The sequence below is a fragment of the Dasypus novemcinctus genome, chromosome 3 (genome assembly GCF_030445035.2).
Source record: "Dasypus novemcinctus isolate mDasNov1 chromosome 3, mDasNov1.1.hap2, whole genome shotgun sequence".
In the NCBI taxonomy this organism is placed as follows: Eukaryota; Metazoa; Chordata; class Mammalia; order Cingulata; family Dasypodidae; genus Dasypus; species Dasypus novemcinctus.
Genome location: NC_080675.1, coordinates 107,593,708 through 107,612,673, shown reverse-complemented (window position 1 = coordinate 107,612,673; position 18,966 = coordinate 107,593,708). Strand labels below are relative to the sequence as shown.

At 37.9% G+C, this 18,966-nt stretch overlaps 1 long non-coding RNA gene across 1 annotated transcript in view; it reads left to right on the top strand.

Annotated features, from left to right (window-relative positions):
- The window catches only part of LOC105745350 (uncharacterized), an 84,099-nt gene extending 65,840 nt beyond the window's left edge, over positions 1-18,259 (top strand). Inside the window, exons 4-5 of the long non-coding RNA XR_011648400.1 lie at positions 15,784-15,853; positions 18,161-18,259. This is a non-coding gene — a long non-coding RNA (uncharacterized lncRNA). The remainder of the gene's footprint in view (positions 1-15,783; positions 15,854-18,160) is intronic.
- The last annotated feature ends 707 nt before the right edge of the window (positions 18,260-18,966 follow it).

Sequence of the window (18,966 nt, the reverse complement as noted above, 5' to 3'; positions counted from 1 at the left end):
CTCCTTGTGCATGGGGCTCCCCTACTCTGGGGACACCCCTGCGTGGCACAACATTCCCTGCACGCATCAGCACTGTGCGTGAGCCAGCTCCACACTGGTCAGGAGGCCTGAGTTTGAACCCTGGACCTCCCACGTGGTAGGCAGACACTCTCTCAGTTGAGCCAAATCTGCTTCCCAGGAGTTATCTTTAAAAAATAAATTTTGGTTATGGTTGAACATTTGTTTTTTCTGAAATTATTAGATCAGGACTGAACTCACTTGGCATGTGTACAATATTAAAGGAAGGGGTGGCAAAAAGCATCTCAGTCATCACGTCACACAATAGGGAACATGCCTTTGCCATTGATTGTGGGTGAGACTTGGATAATTTTAACAGCTGATATGGAGTTACAAGTGTTGCTACTCTGATCTTAATATAGAATTCTACCATACATATTTAGATTTTAGAATCATTTGAAATTCCATTTGGTAAACAGGGCTTGGTGACAATTTAATTGACATAACCTTTCATTGATAGTCTTTGATGTTCTGACTTTTTAAAATAATTTCTTAATTAGAGAAGTTGTAGGTTTACAAAATTAATGCAGAAAATAAATACAAAGTTCTCTTGCATTAGTATGGCACCTTTTTTAAACAACAAATTAAGTTGTAATATTAACTACAGTTCATGATTTGCATTAAGATTCATTGTGTTGTATAGTCCTATGATTTTTTTTAGTCCTATGATTTTTTAAAACAATTTTATTCTAGTAGCATGTGTATAACCTAAAATTCCCTTTTTAACAAAATTCAAATATACTTACTATTCAGTTGTGTTCATTACATTCATAATATTGTGCTATCATTATCACCATCCACTATCAAAACTTTTCCTCTCCCCAAAGATTAACTCTGTAACATTAACTTCCCATTCCCTACCCACATCATGGCCCCTGCTAACCTATAGTCTAGTTTTGGACTCTATGAATTTTTTATTCTAATCATTTCATGTAAGAGAGATCATATAATATTAGTACCTTTGCATCTAGTATTTCACTCAACACAACTGTCTACAAGGCTCATCCATGTTGTCACATGTATGAGAAATTCATTCCTCTTTATAGTTGAATGATACTCCATTATATGTATATGTCACATTTTGTGTGTTTTTTGTTTCTTTTTTTAACATTATATATTTTATTTTATTTTATTTTTTTAATTGATTTTGTAAAAATATTACATTAAAAAAAATATATGAGGTCCCATTCAACCCCACCACCCCCACTCCACCACTCCCCCCCCAGCAACATTCACTCCCATCATCATGACATATCCATTGCATTAGGTAAGTACATCTCTGGGCATCTCTGCACCTCATGGTCAATGGTCCACATCATGGCCCATACTCTCCCCCATTCCATCCAGTGGGCCCTGGGTGGATTTACAATGTCCGGTGATTGCCCCTGAAGCACCGTCCAGGGCAACTCCAAGTCCCAAAGGCACCTCCACATCTCATCTCTTCTTGCCATTCCCCATACCCATCAGTCACCATGTCCACTTTTCCCACTTCAATGCCACCTTTTCTCTGTGGACCTTGGATTGGTTGTGTCCGTTGCACCTCTATGTCAAGAGGAGGCTCAGATTCCACATGGATACTGGATGCAATCCTCCTGCTTTCAGTTATAGGCTCTCTAGGCTCCATGGTGTGGTGGTTGTCCTTCTTCAACTCCATCTTAGCTGAGTGAGGTGAGTCCAATAAATCCGATTGTAGGAGCTGGAGTCTGTTGAGGCTCATGGCCTGGCTATCATATTGTCAGTCCAGAGATTCAAATCCCCTAATTATATCTTAAACCCCAACACCAACTACAATTCCAGTAAAGTAGCATGAAAGTCTTATGAAAAGAGATCCCATCTGAGTCCAGTTTCATCACGCAGAAACACCATCTCCAAAGAAGGGCCATCTGACATGGCAGTGAACCCCTTCTGCCATGACCATAGAACCCATGGGTCTCTTTAGCCCTCCAAGGAACCAATACCTGGGGATTGTATCTACTTCATCTGTCTCTTAGACTCTGCTCAGTTGTGCATAAGGGCAATCCTTCTGACAGCCTCCAGACTCTTTTTTAGAGACTCGTAGCCATATAAACTAATTTCTCCTTTCCTTTTCCCCCTTACATTAGGTCAAACAGCATTTTAAAGTCATGTTATTTTACATAGACAGGGATATTCTGCTGATCCACATCGAACCTTCAATTCAAGGTCATTTTCCAGTTGCATCATCAGTTGGTAGTTGATAGTGATCCCTTGGTGCCAGGGAGGCTCATCCCCGGGTGTCATATCCCATGCTGGGGGGAAGGCAGTGCATTCACATGCTGAGTTTGGCTTCGAGACTGGCCACATTTGAGTAACATGAAGGCTGTCAGGAGGAAATTTCTAGGCACAGTGCTGCTCTAGGCCTTGTTCTTATTTCAGGCATATAGGCTCACAAGCATAGTCATTAGTATCAGGGGCTCACTGTTGGACCCTCATTCCTTCCCGGTCCTTGCCGCTGCACCTGGGGGACTGCCGCTGCTCCCCTAGGAACCACGACAGAGCACCCCCGGCCAGGAACCCTGTACCCTCCCAGCTGTAGTTTTTAATTGTTGCCACTATGAGTATATCCAAACATTACCATGCACCTTGGACATATGCCCTGTATAGCTCCCTGTCAGCCATATATCTCCTGTCAATAGTATCCTATACCAGTATTCCTCCGCTGCCATTGTTGAGCCACTCTGTGAAATGGCATATAGCAATGGGTTTAAAGGTTAGATATAGAATACGTGTTGACTTGGAAAAATTCTACATCTTATCTTTTTCTTTTTTTTTTTTTTTCCCTAATTATTGACCTTCTCTTCACAAGAGCCCTAGACCACAGCAATTCATATATACAATGTACAGCACTCCCACACATCCACCACAAAACCTTTTCCCTTCCACAGCGATACTCTTACAACCTATTCACATCATATTTACTTAAAGTGATGTACAGAGTCTGAGACAATAGCTTTCAAACAAGGTGACATCTGTGCTTACATTGTGGTGCATACTTTAGGATATACAGTTTTCTAAATTGTTAGTTAACCTATGTTTTACATTATCAGTCTGTCGTCCCCTATATGTTTATGGTGTAATATTACATGTTTTATATCTATCCTTGTGTACTCTCGTGAAACTCCTCTCTTACCCCACTTTTACCTTGGTTCCACACATTTAACATCCATTTTCCCATCCCCTTGGTGCCCACAGTGACAGCCAACCTCCTTTTCCCGAGGAGCCACGTCCAGAGATACTTGCAACAGTGTTCAGGGCCTAACTTGCTCAACTGCCCCAATGCCCTGGGAGCCACCCTTTCTCTCGAGAGATACAGTTCCCTCTATTTGATGGCATTAGTCCTCCCCAGGATGTGGGTCCACCCCCACTCTCACTACTTGGGTCTCTACCCAATGGTACCACCCACTCTGGCAAAATGAGCATTCAGACATTCCCCAGGAACCTGTCCCGCATCAGACCATCCCCTCCGAGCATCCTAAACAGGTAACCCTCTTAATTATATTTTGATATGATTTTCTCAGCATTTTACTCTCAACCAACACCTGACACTCTCCTATGTTCGTATGCTACCCCTCCCTCCCCCCACTTTTTGGGCAATATTACCCCTCCGCCCATCCCCAGCCCCCCTCAAACCCGCAAAGCCCCACCCAAAGGCAACCCCTTGCCCCCATTTTATCTCTTCTTTGTGTTTATACTTACCGCCAGCTCATCATAAATTCCACCCCTGCAGACGTTGGCTCACATCCTTCCTCCACCCCCCGACTTTCTGTAAGCCTATTGTTCAGTCTCTAGCTCTCTGAGGCAGCTTGCTTATTTCATATCATTGAGGTCATGTAGTATTTGTCCTTCAATGCCTGGGTTGCTTCACTCAACATAAGGTTCTCAAGATTCATCCATGTTATCACGTGTGTTTGTAGTGTATTTGTTCTTACAGCCGAGTAGTATTCCATTGTGTGTATATACCACATTTTATTGATCCACTCATCTGTTGATGGGCATTTGGGTTGATTCCAACTTTTGGCGATAGTGAACAATGCTGCTGTGAACATTGGTGTACGTATATCGGTTTGTGTCCTTGTTTTCAGTTCTGCTGGGTATATACCCAGCAGTGGTATTGCTGGGTTATATGGCAAATCTATGGTTAGTTTTTTGAGAAACCGCCAAACTGTCCTCCAGAATGGTTGGATCCTTCTGCATTCCCACCAGCAGTGGATGAGTGTTCCCCTTTCTTCACATCCTCTCCAGCATTTGTATTCTTCTGTTTTTTTTCATAGCTGCCAATCTTATGGGAGTAAGATGGTATCTCATTGTAGTTTTGATTTGCATTTCCCTGATAGCTAGAGATTTGGAGCATTTTTTCATGTGCTTTTTAGCCATTTGTATTTCTTCTTCGGAGAAGTGTCTGTTTAAATCTTTTTCCCATTTTTTAAATGGGTTGTTTATCTTTTTATTTTCAAGATATATGAGTTCTTTATATATGCAAGTTATAAGTTTCTTATCAGATATATGGTTGCCAAATATTTTCTCCCACTGTGTGGGCTCCCTTTTTACTTTCTTGACAAACTCCTTTGAGGTGCAGAAGGCTTTAATTTTGAGGAAGTCCCATTTATCTATTAGTTCTTTTGCTGCTCGTGCTTTTGGTGTGATATTCATGAATCCATTTCCTATTATAAGGTCCTGTAGATGTTTCCCTACACTGCTTTCCAAGGTTTTTATGGTGTTGGCTCTTATATTTAGGTCTTTGATCCATTTTGAGTTCATCTTTGTATAAGGTGTGAGATGGTAATCCTCTTTCATTCTTCTACATATGGCTATCCAGTTCTCCAGGCACCATTTGTTGAATAGGCCACTCTCTCCCAGTTGAGAGGGTTTGGTGGCTTTATCGAATATTATATGGCTATATATGTGAGGTTCTATATCAGAGCTTTCAATTCAATTCCATTGGTCTGTGTGTCTCTCCTTATGCCAATACCATGCTGTTTTCACTACTGTAGCTTTGTAGTATGTTTTGAAGTCAGGTAGTGTGATTCCTCCAATTTTGTTTTTCTTTTTCAATATGTCTTTGGCTATTCAGGGTCTCTTTCCTTTCCAAATAAATTTCATAGTTAGTTTTTCTAGTTCCTTAAAGAAGGCTGTGTTGATTTTTATTGGGATTGCATTGAATGTGTAGATCAGTTTTGGTAGGATAGACATCTTAATAATATTCAGTCATCCTATCCATGAACAAGGAATATTCTTCCATTTATTTAGGTCTTCTTTGATTTCCTTGAACAGTCTTGTATAGTTCTCAGTGTATAAGTTTTTTACCTCTTTAGTTAAATTTATTCCTAATTATTTGATTTTTTTATTTACTATTGTGAATGGTATTTGTTTCTTGATTTCCTCCTGATCTTGCTCATTATTGGTGTACAGAAATGCTACTTATTTTTGCGCATTGTCACATTTTGTTTATGCATTCATCTGTTAATGGACACCTGGTTTGCTTCTATCTTTTTTTAAATAGAGAAGTTGTAAATTTATGAAAAATCATGCATGAAATACAGAGTTCCCATATACCATCCTACATTTGTTGCAATGGATGAAAGAACATTTTTATAATGGTTTTATTAACTATCATACCTGGTTTGTTTTAGGGTTTGCTAAATTCTATAGGCCTATAGAATTTAAAAATTTTTATTTTAGTAACATATATACAAGGTAAAATTTCCCCACTGAACCACATTCAAATATATAAGTCAATGTTGTTAATTATGGTCACACAGTTGTGCTATCATTATCACTATCTATTACAAAAACATTTCCATCACCCCAAATAGACACTCTGTACAATTTAGGCATTAACTCCCAATTCTCTATCCGCATCCTATCCCCTGATAAATATCTTCTAGTTTCTGACACTGTGAATGTACTTATTCTAATTATTTCATATGATAGATCATACAATATTTGTCCCTTTGCGTCTGGCTCAACACAATGTCTTCAAGTTTCATCCACATTTTTGCATGTATCATAACTTCACTCCTTTTTATGGCTGAGTAATATTCCATTGCATATACCACATTTTGTTTCTCCATTCAATGATTGACGGACACTTGGGTTTTTTCCATCTTTTGGCAGTAGTGTATAATGACGCTATAAATATCAGTGTGCAAATATCTGTTTGAGTCCTTGCTTTCAATTATTTTGAATATATACCTAGAAGTGGGATTGCCAGGTCTTATAGTAATTCTATAATGAACTTTTTCGGGAACCACTGAACTGTTTTCCACAGTGGCTATGCCATTATATGTTCCTACTAGCAATGAACAAGTGTTCCTATTTCTCCAAAACTTATTATTTTCCATTTTAAAAATAGCCTTTCTAGTGGATGTGAAATGATATCTCATTGTGGTTTTGATTTATGCTTACCTGATGGTTAATGATATTGAGCACCTTTTCATGTGCTTTTTGACAAATTGTATATCTTCTTCGGAAAAATATCTATTCAAGACTTCTGTTCATTTTTGATTGAGTTGTTTTTCTTTTGCTGTTGATGCGTAAGGTTTCCTTTTTATTCAAGACAGTAAACAATATTTCATATATGTGGCTTCCAAATATTCTGTAGGTTGTCTTTTTACTTTCATGAAAAAGTACTTTGATGCACAAAAGTTTTTAATTTTGATGAAGTCCCATTTATCTATTTATTTATTTTTTGTTACTCATGCATTTGGCATAAAGAAATCATTGTATAATGCAAGACCCTGAAGATCATTTCTTATGATTTCTTCTAGGAGTTTTATAGTTTTAATTCTTATATTTAGGTCTTTGATTCATTTTGAGATTTAAGTATATTGTGTGAGGTAGGGGACAACTTTCATTCTTTTGCACATAGATATCCAGTTTTCCCTGAGCCATTTGCTGAAGAGACTTTTCCTTCCCCATTGAGTGGACTTGGCACCTTTGTCAAAAATCAATTGGCCATGGATATGAGAGTTTATTTCTGAACTCTCAGTTAAATTCAGTTGGTCTATATGCATGTCTTTGTGCAAGCACCATGCTGTTTTTCTTTTTTTAAAGATTAATTTCTCTCCCCCCCCCCCCCTGCATTGTCTGCTCTCTGTGTCCACCTGTATTTTTGTTGTTGGCATCAGGAATCTCTGTCCCTTTTTGTTGTGGCACTCCTGGGCAGGCTGCACTTTTTTTTTTTCCATGTGGGGCAGCTCTCTTTGAGGGGCACACTCCTTGTGCAAGGGGCTCCCCTATGCAGGGACACCCCTGCATGGCACAGCACTCCTTGTGCGCATCAGCACTGCATGTGGGCCAGCTCACCACATGGGCCAGGGGGCCCTGGGTTTGAACCCTGGACCTCCTATGTGATAGGCAGATGCTCTATCAGTTGGGCCAAATCCGTTTCCCAACCATGCTGTTTTGATTACTGTAGCTCTGCAATAAGTTTTTAGATCAGGAAGTATGAGACCTCCAACTTTGTTCTTCCTTTTCAAGATAGTTTTGGCTATTTGGGGCCTTTACCCACCTATATAAATTTGATGATTATCTTTTCCATTTCTGCAAAAAAGGCTTTTGGGATTTTGATTGGAATTGCTTGGAATCTGTCAATTGCTTGGGGTAAAACTGACATCTTAACAATACTTAGTGTTCTAGTCCATGAACATGGGATATCCTTTTATTATTTAAGGTCTTCTTTGATTTCTTTATTTTTTTAACATTTTATTTTATTTATTTTTAAAAATTTATTTCTCTACCCTTCCCCCTGCCCCCATTGTCTGCTCTCTGTATCCATTTGCTGTGTTTTCTTCTGTGTCCACTTGTATTCTTGTCAGTGGCACTGGGAAACTGCGTCTCTTTTTTGTTGCATCATCTTGCAGTGTCAACTTTCCATGTGTGCAGCACCACTCCTGGGCAGGCTGCACTTTTTTTCATGCGGGGCTGCTCTCCTTATGGGGTGCACTCTTTGCATTTTGGGCTCCCCTACACAGAGGACACCCCTGCATGGCACGGCACTCCTTGTGCACATCACCAATGCACGTGGGCCAGCTCCACATGGGTCAGGAGGCCCGGGGTTTGAACCCTGGACCTCCCATCTGGTAGGTAGATGCACTATCAAGTGAGCCAAATCCACTTCCCTTCTTTGATTTCCTTTCAACAATGTTTTGCAGTATACGTCCTTTACATACTTGGTTAAATTTATCCCTAGATATTTGATTCTTCTAGTTACTATTGTAAATAGAATTTTTTTCTTGATTTATTATTTATATTTTTTATTACTTTTGTATAGCAACACTGATGATTTTTCCATGTTATCTTGTGCCCTGTCACTTTGTTGAATTCATTTATTAGCTGTAGTAGCTTTTTCATGTGTTTTTTAGGATTTTTCTGTATATGGAGTCATATCTTCTGTAAATAGGAAAAGTTTTACATATTCCTTTCCAACCTGGATACTTTTTTTTCTTCCCTAATTGCTCTGATGTTGAATAACAGTGGTGACAGTGGATCTCTTTGCCCTTTCTTATCTTAGAAGAAAGGCTTTCAGTTTTTCACCACTAATTATGATGTTAGCTGTGATTCTTTTCATATGTGTTTTTTTATCTCGAGGAAGTTTTCTTCTATTCCTAGTTTCCTAAGTGTTTTTATCAAGAAACTGTGCTGGATTTTGTCAAACGCCTTTTCTGCATCAATTGAGACGATCGTGCCATTTTCTTCCTTTGTTCTATTAATGTGGTGAATTACACTAATTGATTTTCTTATGTTGAAATTTACTTGCATATCAGGGACAAATCCCACTTGATCATGGTGTATAATTCTTTTAATGTGTCATTGGATACAATTTGCTAGCATTTTTGTTTTGATTTTTGCATCTTTATACCTAAGGGCTTTTGGTCTATAATTTTCCTTTCTTGTGATATCTTTATCTGCCTTTGCTATTGGGGTGACATTGGCCTCATAGAATGAGTTAGGAAGTGTTCTTACCTCTTCAATTTTTTGGAAGAGTTTGAGCAGGATTGGTATTACCTCTTATTAGAATGTCTGGTAAAATTCAGCAGTGAAGCCATCTGGTCCTGGGCTTTTCTTTGTTGGGTGTAGACAGATTACTGATTCAATCTCTTTACTGTTTGTTATTGGTCTGTTGAGATCTTCAGTATCTTTTTGAGTCAGTCTAGTAGTTTGTGTGTTTCTAGGAATTTGTCCATTTCATCTAGGTTATCTAATTTATTATCATACAGTTGTTAATAGTATTTTCTAATAGTCCTTTTTCTTTCTGTGGGGTTAGTAGAAATGTCTTGCCCTTCATTTCTGATTTTGTATCCTCTCTATTTTTTCCTTGACAGTCTAGCCAAAGCTTTGTCAATTTTATTGATTTTTTTCAAAGAACCAACTTTTGGTTTCATTGATTTAACTCTATTGTTTTTTTTGTTCTATTTCATTTATCTCTGCTCTGATCTTTGTTTTCCCCTTTCTTCTGCTTGCTTTGGATTTAGTTTGCTCTTCACTTAGATCATCCAGTTGTGAGGTTAGGTCTATTATTTGAGATACTTCTTTTTTAATGTAAGCATTTAGAACTATAAATTTCCCTCTCTGCACTGTCTTTGCTATATCCCATACATTTTGGTATGCTATGATTTCATCATCATTTGCCTAGATATTTTCTAGTTTCTCTTGTGGTTTCTTCTTTGACCCATTAGTTATTTAAGAGATTGTTGTTTAATTTCCACATATTTGTGAATTTTCTCCTTCTCCCTGTTGATTTCTACCTTCATTCCATTGTAGTCAGAAAAGATACCTTGTATGTTTTCAAATTTAAACAATTTATTGGTACTTGTTTTGTGACCTCATATATATGGTCTAGCCTAGAGAATGATCCATGTGCACTAGAAAAGACTATGTATTCTGGTGCTGCTGGGTGACGCATTCTATATATGTCTGTCAGGTCTAATTGGTTTATAGCAGTGTTCAAGATTTCTATTTCTTTATTGACCTTCTGTGAAGATGTTCTATCCATTATTGAAAGTGGTGTATTGAAGTATCCTACTATTAATGTAGAGCTATTATTTTCTTCAAATTTGCAAATATGTACTTCATATATTTTGGGACTTAGCCATTAGGAGCATATGTATTTATTATTATTATGGCTTTTTGTTGAATGAATCCTTTATCAGTCTATACTGATCTTCTTTGTCCCTTGTAACAGGTTTTGAGTTAATGTTTGTTTTAAATGATAGTAGTATAGCCACCCCAGCTCTTTTTTGGTTACTGTTTGCATGGTACATATTTTTTCATACTTTCACTTTCATCCTACTTGTGTCTTTGAATTTAAGGTGAGTCTCTTGTAAGCAGCAAATAATTGGGTCATGCTTTTTTATTTCTTTACTAATCTTTGCCTTTGGATTAAAGCATTTAATCCATTTACATTTAAAGTAACTACTAATGCAGGATACTTTTCTGCAATTTTCCTATTTGTTGTTTGTCTTATATCTTTTTGTCCTTCAATTCTTCTGTTAATAGCTACTTTTTTATTTATTTGATTTTTTTTTGTAGTGTACCATTTTGTGTCCCTTCTCATTTCTTTCTGTATACATTTTTCAGATATTTTCTTTGTAGTTACCATGGGACTTAAATTTAGCAGCCTATATCTATAATAATCATATTTGATTTGATACCAACTTAGTTTCAACAGCATACATATACACTATTCTTATGCTTTTTTGCTCACCCCACCTTTTTGTTGTATTTGTTACAAATTATATCTTTAGACATTATATGATCAAGACAACAGCTTTATTATTACTTTAAAAAAAAATTTCTCTCCCCTTCCCCCCTCTGCCCCTGTTATCTGTTCTCTGTGTCCATTTGCTGCATGTTCTTCTTTGTCCGCTTCTGTTGTTGTCAGTGGCACAGAGAATCTGTGTTTCTTTTTGTTGCGTCATCTTGTTGTGTCAGCTCTCCGTGTGTGCGGCGCCATTCCTGGGCAGGCTGAACTTTCTTTTGCGCTGAGTGGCTCTCCTTATGGGGTGCACTACTTGCGCATGGGACTCCCCTACGCGGGGACACCCCTGCATGGCAAGGCACTCCTTGCGTGCATCAGCACTGTGTGTGGACCAGCTCCACATGGGTCAAGGAGGCCTCAGGCTTGAAACGCAGACCTCCCATGTGGTAGATGGATGCCCTATCCACTGGGCCAAGTCCGCTTCCTTATCATTACTTTTTATGCATTTGCCTTTCAGAACCCATAAGAAGTAAAATGTGCAGTTACATAACAAAAAATCATTACAATCGTATTGGCATTTGTAATTATGCAAGTGGTTACATTTATTGGAGGTCTTTATTTCTTCATATAGCTTCAATACACTGCCTAGTGTTCTTCCTTTTCAGTCTGAAGAACTCCCTTTAGCATGGCATGTAGGGCAGGTGTAGAGGTGATGAATGCTCTCAGCTTTAGTTTATCTAGGAATGTCTTAATCTCTCCCTCATTTTTGAAAGACAGTCTTACTAGATAGAAATTTTTTTGGCAATTATTTCCTTTCAGCACTTTAAATATTTCACCCTGCTTCCTTCCCTTTTTTTTTTTAAGATTTATTTATTTATTTAGTCTCTTCTCTTTCTCCCCTGCCCTACTGTTTTTGCTGTGTTCATTTGCTGAATGATCCTCTGTATCTGTTTCTCTTTTTGTCTTCTCTTCTCATCTTTCTCCTCTAGGATTTATCAGTATTCAATCCTGGGGACCTCTGATGTGGAGAGAGGTTCCCTGTCAATTGTGCTATCTCAGTTCCTGGTCTTTGCTGTGCTTTACCTTGACTATTGCTTTTGTTTCTCTTTTGTTGCATCATCATCTTGCAGCATGACTCACACCGTGTGGACACTTGGCCTGCTGTGTGGGCACTTAGCTCACCATGCAGCCACTTGTGCAGGCTCTCAGCTCACTGCATGGGCACTGGCTCACCTCACGGACACTGGCTTACCATGCAGGCACTCATGTGGGCACTCAGCTTGCCATGTGGGCACTTAGCTCACTGCACGGGAACCGAGCTCACCACACGGGCACTTGACTCACTACATGGGCACCCACATGGGCACTTGGTTCGTTGCATGGGCAGTCAGCCCACCCAGTGGGTTCTTGGCTCACTGCATGTGCACTCAGCTCATCTCTCGCAGGTACTTGCTCACCTCACAGGAATGCTTTCTCTTCTTCTTTTTTCATCAGGAAGCCTGAGAGATCGAACCTGGGTCCTCCCATATGGTAAGCAGAGGCCTTATCACTTGAGTCACATCTGCTTCCGCCTGCTTCCTTCTTGCCTTGATGGTTTCTAATGAAAAGTTGACGCAATCTCATTGAGACTCCATTGTACGTAACATGTTGCTTTTCTCTTACAGCTTTCAGAATTTTCTCTTTTCCTTGGCATTTGACAGTTTGACTACTAATATGTTTGGGTGTAGTTCTCTTCAAATTTATTCTGATTGGGGCTTGTTGGGATTCTTGAATATGCATATTCATGTCTTTTTTAAAAATTTGGAACTTATTTGTCATTATTTCTTTGAATATTCCTTCCACTCCATTCTCTTTTTCTTCTCCTTCTGGGACTCTCATAATGTGTATATTGGTATGCTTGATGGTGTCCTACAGGTCTCTTAGACTCTATTCTCTTTTTAAAATTATTTTTTATTTCTGCTCCTAAATTTGGATAATTTTAATTGTCTCTCTCTTTTTTTTTTTTAGTTCATTATTCTTCTGCCAGCTCCAATCTGTTATTGAAACATTTTAGGGAAGCGGACTTGGCCCAATGGATAGGGCATCCGTCTACCACATGGGAGGTCTGTGGTTCAAACCCCCAGCTTCCTTGACCCATGTGGAACTGGTCCACATGTAGTGCTGATGCACACAAGGAGTGCCGTGCCATGCAGGGGTGCCCCCCACCTAGGGAAGTCCCATGCGCAAGAAGTGCGCCCCGTAAGGAGAGCCACCCGGTGCGAAAGAAAGTTCAGCCTGCCTAAGAATGGCACCACACACATGGAGAGCTGACACAGCAAGATGATGCAGCAAAAAGAAACACAGATTCCTGTACTGCTGACAACAAGAGAAGTGGACACAGAAGAACATGCAGCAAATGGACACAGAGAACAGACAACTGGGGGTGGGGGAAAGAGGAGAGAAATAAATTTTAAAAGTTTTAAAAAAAGAAACCCTTTAAGAAATCTTTCATTTCAATTATTGTGGTCTTTGACACCAGTATTTCTGTTTGGTTTGTTTTTAAATTTTTAATTTCTTTATTGATATTTCCATGTTGGCCATTCCCCATTTTCCTGATATTCTTTAGTTCTTTCTCTTTGTTTTCCATGATCTCCTTGGGCATATTGATGGTTACTTTTTAGAAGTCTTTGTCTGTTGTGTCTGGTCTTCTTTGATGATGGTTTCTGAGTTTTTATTTTGTTCCTTTGGTTTGACCATCATTTCCTGTTTCTTTGTGTGTCTTGCCATCTTCTGTTGCACACTGTACATTTTAATATTTTAAGTTTTACCTCTGGGATTTAGTCCCTGAGCTGTCTGCTCCATAAGTTTGTATCCAGGTTTCCTTGAATGCACAGAGGTGACTACAACAAACAAAGGCAATAGAACACCTTTCATAGTCATTGCAAATTTGTTCTTCTTGTGCTGGTACTCTTCTTCAGAGTTTAGCCTATCAAGACAATCAACTCAAGGATCCTTCCTGTCTTACTGGCCTTGTGCCTTGTCCTGGGCTTTTGCTTGCTCATGGTCTTCAGAATTCCCCTGTTCACAGGAATTCAAATGCCCTCTTTACTTCCGATGAAATAGCTTTTCTCCCCTCATTGGTGCTTTGCTGTATCACTTAAAGCATGTGATCCTTTGCCCTGGGCCACTTTGATTTAGTTGTTTTACACTATTTTAGCTGCCTGCAAGCTCTTCTACTTGCAGGACAAGTTATGGGATATTGAAGTAGTGACAATTTTCCTGGCTCAGTCTTTCAGAATGCCACCTGATGGATTGGCACCTACATATAAGTAACCTAATATGTGCCTAGGAAATACTCTGCTTGCTCCAGAACAGGGCCAGTAATCAACTATGATGACATAGTATGGCTCCATTCCATACTAGGGAGATCAGGCCAAGGCTATCAAGGACACTCTAAGCTTCTCCTATCATTTATAAAGATGTTTTTTCTTGATTTGGTCCTTACCTAGTTATTGCAAACCTTTTACTGTGTCCTCGAATTTTGAGGAAGATGACTCTGACAGTTCTTGCTAGTTGTTCAAAAATTCTGTGGGTTAACAGCCCTTGGAAGCATCTTACACCACTATCTTGTTAACTGGAAGCTGCAATCCAATATTCTCAATTTTAGCGTGAAAAACATGTTTTCCACTGCTAATGAAATTCTTATGGTTTGTGTCTGAGGTAGCAATGAAAAATCTGCAGAAAACATTCACCTAATGCCAATAACTGCTAAATCTTGATTGCCAAGTCTAACCTCCTTCTTGAATTCTGCATGCATATTTCATCTATCCACTTGTCTCAATAGCTTTTTTTTAAAAGAGATTTATTTTATTTATTTCTCTCCCCTTTCACCCTGTTGTCTGCTCTCTGTGTCCATTTGCTGTGTGTTCTTCTGCATCTGTGTGCATTATCCAGCAGCACTGGGAAACTGTGTCTCTTTTTTGTTGCATCATCTTGCTGCATTAGCTGTCTGTGTGTGTGGCTCCACTTCTGGGCAGGTTGCGCTTTTTTACGCAGGGTGGCTGTCCTTGTGGGTCACATACCTTGTGCATGGGGCATCCCTACATGGGGCATGGCACACTTTGCTCATGGCATAGCACTCCTTGCACGTGGCAGCACTGCACTGTGGACCAGCTCACCACACAGGTCAGGAGGGTGTGGGGATCAAACCCTGGACCTTCCATATGGTAGATGGATGCTCTATCAGTTGAGCCACGTCCACTTCTCTGTCTCAATAGCTTTTCCAGTTTGATATGCAGTAACTGCTGACCCTTTTCTACAGGAGAAATTTCTTAACCTTGACTTTAACTCATTTCTTCTCACCTCCATTTTTCATTTATTTGTTTTTTAACTTGTATGTTTCTAACCCTGTAAGTCTCCCCCAGATCCATTTATTAAAAAGGAAAAGCATAAATATATTTTCTAAATTTTTAAATGTCACTTTCTTCCCCATATCTTGCCCCACACTTAATGCTTTCAAGTATTTATTGAGTTCTCTCTTTTCTTTAGCCACCTTTTCTATTCATTCTCTTTTTAAAGTTATCTCTTAAAACCATTCCTTTCATTTGTTCTATTGCTATTATATTCACTCAGGTAAACAGTCTGATTGGTCTTCCTCTTTAGGCTCTCATTTTAATCAATGTGTCTCCTACCCTGTGAATATGGTTATGTCCATGTTTTTAAAAAATATGAATATAATTATTACTTCTTTACATAAATACTTTTAACTGGCATTGTAATTCTCACAGGGTAATGACTAAATTTCTGCCATGGTGTAAAAAGCTGTTCATTATTTGACTGTAGATTTTCTTCTAGGCTTTTCTTTTACTCTCCTTCAAAATCCCATGCAACCTACCACTGAATAACATGACCTTGTAATGATGTCCTGAACATGCTATATTATTTTCATCTTCCATATCTTTCTATATCTCTTCCCTTGACCCACAAAATACTAATCTCTGTTCTCTACTCCTTGTCCTCATCTTTCTTAGAGAAAGTCTGCTTCTTCAAGATCCAGCTCAAGTGTCACCATCTCTCAGAAGCATTCCCAGAATCATCCAGGTAAAAGTAGTCACTGTCTTCTCCCTACAATCTTTGAACTTTGAAGAAATCTCTGTGGTGGCACGTTCCATGAGATATTTTATGTATTTGTGCACCTATCTCTTCCCTTTTTGAGTCCTGAGCTCTTCAATAGCAGGTATTTTCATTCTTCTCTGAATTCCCAGTGTCCAGCACAAGGTCTGGCACATTGTTGATGTTCTATAAATGTTTGTCAAGTCATTTAATGGAAGGATGGAAAGAGGATGGATGGATGGATAGATGAATATATGAAAGTATTAATTAATAAATCAGTAGGATATAGAACTGGGTTCTTTTGCCTTGCTGAAAAAAAATTGGGTGAATTAAACATTTTCTAATATCTTCTAAAATCACTTTTAAATGTGAGCACTACATTTTTTTCTATAATTTTAATAATTTGCATAAACTCATTTTATAACTTTGATAAAGTTTCTAAACAAGGTTTCTATCAAAGGTTTTAAAGAAATAATTCAGATATAAAGGTCACTGTTGATCAGTGGTACATTAACTGAAGAGGTGGACTTAAGCAGATCATTATTGAGGAGAGGTTCCTTCTAGCCCTGCACTAGAGAATTAAAGGGTCAGTGATCAGAGTTAGTACCATTACAAAAAAAACCAAAACACTATTGAGGTATAAATTGCATGTAATGAAACACACACATGCTTTTGTGAAATGCCTGTTCAAAACTTTTGCCCATTTAAAAAAATTTGATAGCTTGCCTATTTATTATTTAGTTGTAAGAGTTCTTCATGTACTCTGGATACAAGTTGTTGTCAGATGTAGTATTGCAAATATTTTCTCCCAATCTGTGGATTTCTTTTTCTTTTTCTTAATGCTACTTTACAAATACATAAGTTTTTAATTCTGTTGAAGTCCGATTTATCATTTCTCTCTTTCATGATTCATGCTTATTGTATCCCATCTAAGATGTCTGCGCTAAGGTCACACAAATATTTTCTTTCCTATTTTAAAGTTTTATCTTGTATTTAGTTTCATGATCCATTATGAATTGAATTTTGTCTGTGGTGTGAGGTATAGGTCTTGATTCATTTCTTCCCCTTATGAAGATATAGCTGTTCCAATACCATTTTTTTGAAAAACTATGTTTTCTCCATTGAATTATCTCAGCATCTTTGTGAAAAATCAATTGACATACATATGCAGATCTATTTCTGGACTTTCAAGTCCATTACAATGAGCTATATGTCTATTTAGCATACTGTCTTGATGACTGGAGGTAGATCAGTCTTCCAAATTTGTTTTTCTTTTTTCAAAATTGTCTTGGCTATTCTAGGTCATGTGCATTTTCACATAAATTTCAGAATCAATGTGTCCATTTCTACAAAAAAAATCCTTTTGGGATTTCCATAATATTGCATTGAATCTGTGGATCAATTTAGTGAGAATTAACAATTTAACACAATATTAGGTTTTCTGATCCCATGAATCTGATATATGATATATCACACCCTTCTTTATTTTCTCTTAGTTGGAATTCACATATTTTAAAATAGTTTTGTTAATATTCATTTCTCAAAGAGGAAACATGATTCTTCTCCTAGTAACTTTGAACTTATACCCCAAGCAGGACAATGTATGGACCATTGAAAACCAGGGCAGTACCAAAAAAAATCAAATATTTTGATATTAAGAATAAATAATTTATCTCCCATATTTCATGTGATTATCATGTTCTTTGAGTAAAATTGGATTTTTACATAGTTAAGATGCAGATGATTTAGACAGATTATTTTTCTATTAGTTTGAAAAAAATGGCAATTCACACACCAATAACTAAATAACTCTAGCCCTGTTGGAAACTGAGGCACAGTGGTCTCACAAGTATAGATGTGCTGTCTCCATGGCAACCTAAGGAATGTGGTAATTAAGAGTTCCCGGCAAATGGGATGAAGCTGTTAAAGACTGAAAGAAAAGATGACACATAACTTTTGTAGTGAATAGAACACTTAGACTTTGTACCTTGAGATAAGATTTTTTAAAATTCCTTAGACTATGGGTAATACTGTTTGATGTCACATAGGCTACGTGTTCCTGCTTATTGTCACATAGGCTACGTGTTTCTGCTTGTTGTCACGTACACTGGGGTATATAGAGAGCCCCTTGTAAACAATAAAGTTGTCTGAGGAGTTATTACTCGCAGACCTCCTGATCCCAGCTCTCTCGCTCATTCTTGCTCTTTGTTTCCTTCCCCTTCTTCTCTTTCTTTCATTCCCGATACCCTTCGGGTCCAAATCTCCAACATCTGGTGCCCAACGTGGGGCCTGAAGAAGTTAGTGAGTCTTCCAAATCAGTATCAGGAAAAGCGGAAAAGACCTTGTCAAGGGTCATGTGACGTCCAAAGCAGTGTGACTCAAGTCTTCTTTTAAGTAAGCAACATTTTCTGCAAAGTCATCAGGGTAATGGGTACTCAAACAGGATGTGTGGAAGTATATTCGCAAGTGTTAAAAACTTTACTTTCAGTAAAGTTTCTAGTAGTTATGAATTACTAGAATTGTTTTCTTTAATTTAAAAGCATTGTTGATGAGTCAACGTACATTGTATGTTTGTATTGGTGTATTTTAATTGTTTTGTGTTTGTTCAACGTCAGTGTATATTTTGATACCTCTGGATGGTAATATAAATTAATAAGTAAAAATTTTTAAAAGAGCTCTATTCAAATGGCCAAAAAATTAAATAAGCACTTACATTAATACATAAGTTTAAATGCTAATAAGATCTCTACAATGATAAAAATTTTAAGTCTTGATTATCAAAATTACTATAAGTCTTCATAAAAAGTTGTTCTTGCCTAGATTGAAATGAAGGATGTACAACTTAAATGAATATTAAAGAAGGTTAAAAGTTTGTGGGAATGCTGACTGAAATTTAATAAGTTTTTTCTAAAAGGTGTGTTTTGTCCTAAAGTAGGATAGCTAATTGTCATAAACTCATGGGACTTAAATGCATGTGGCAAACTGTAGAAGGTATTGTGGTAACTTTAAGTAAGGGAATGTTTTCTCTGAAGGTAAAATTTGTCTTTAAAAAGTTTAATGAAGCATTGTTTAAATTAAGGTATTTAAATGGCTAATTCCAA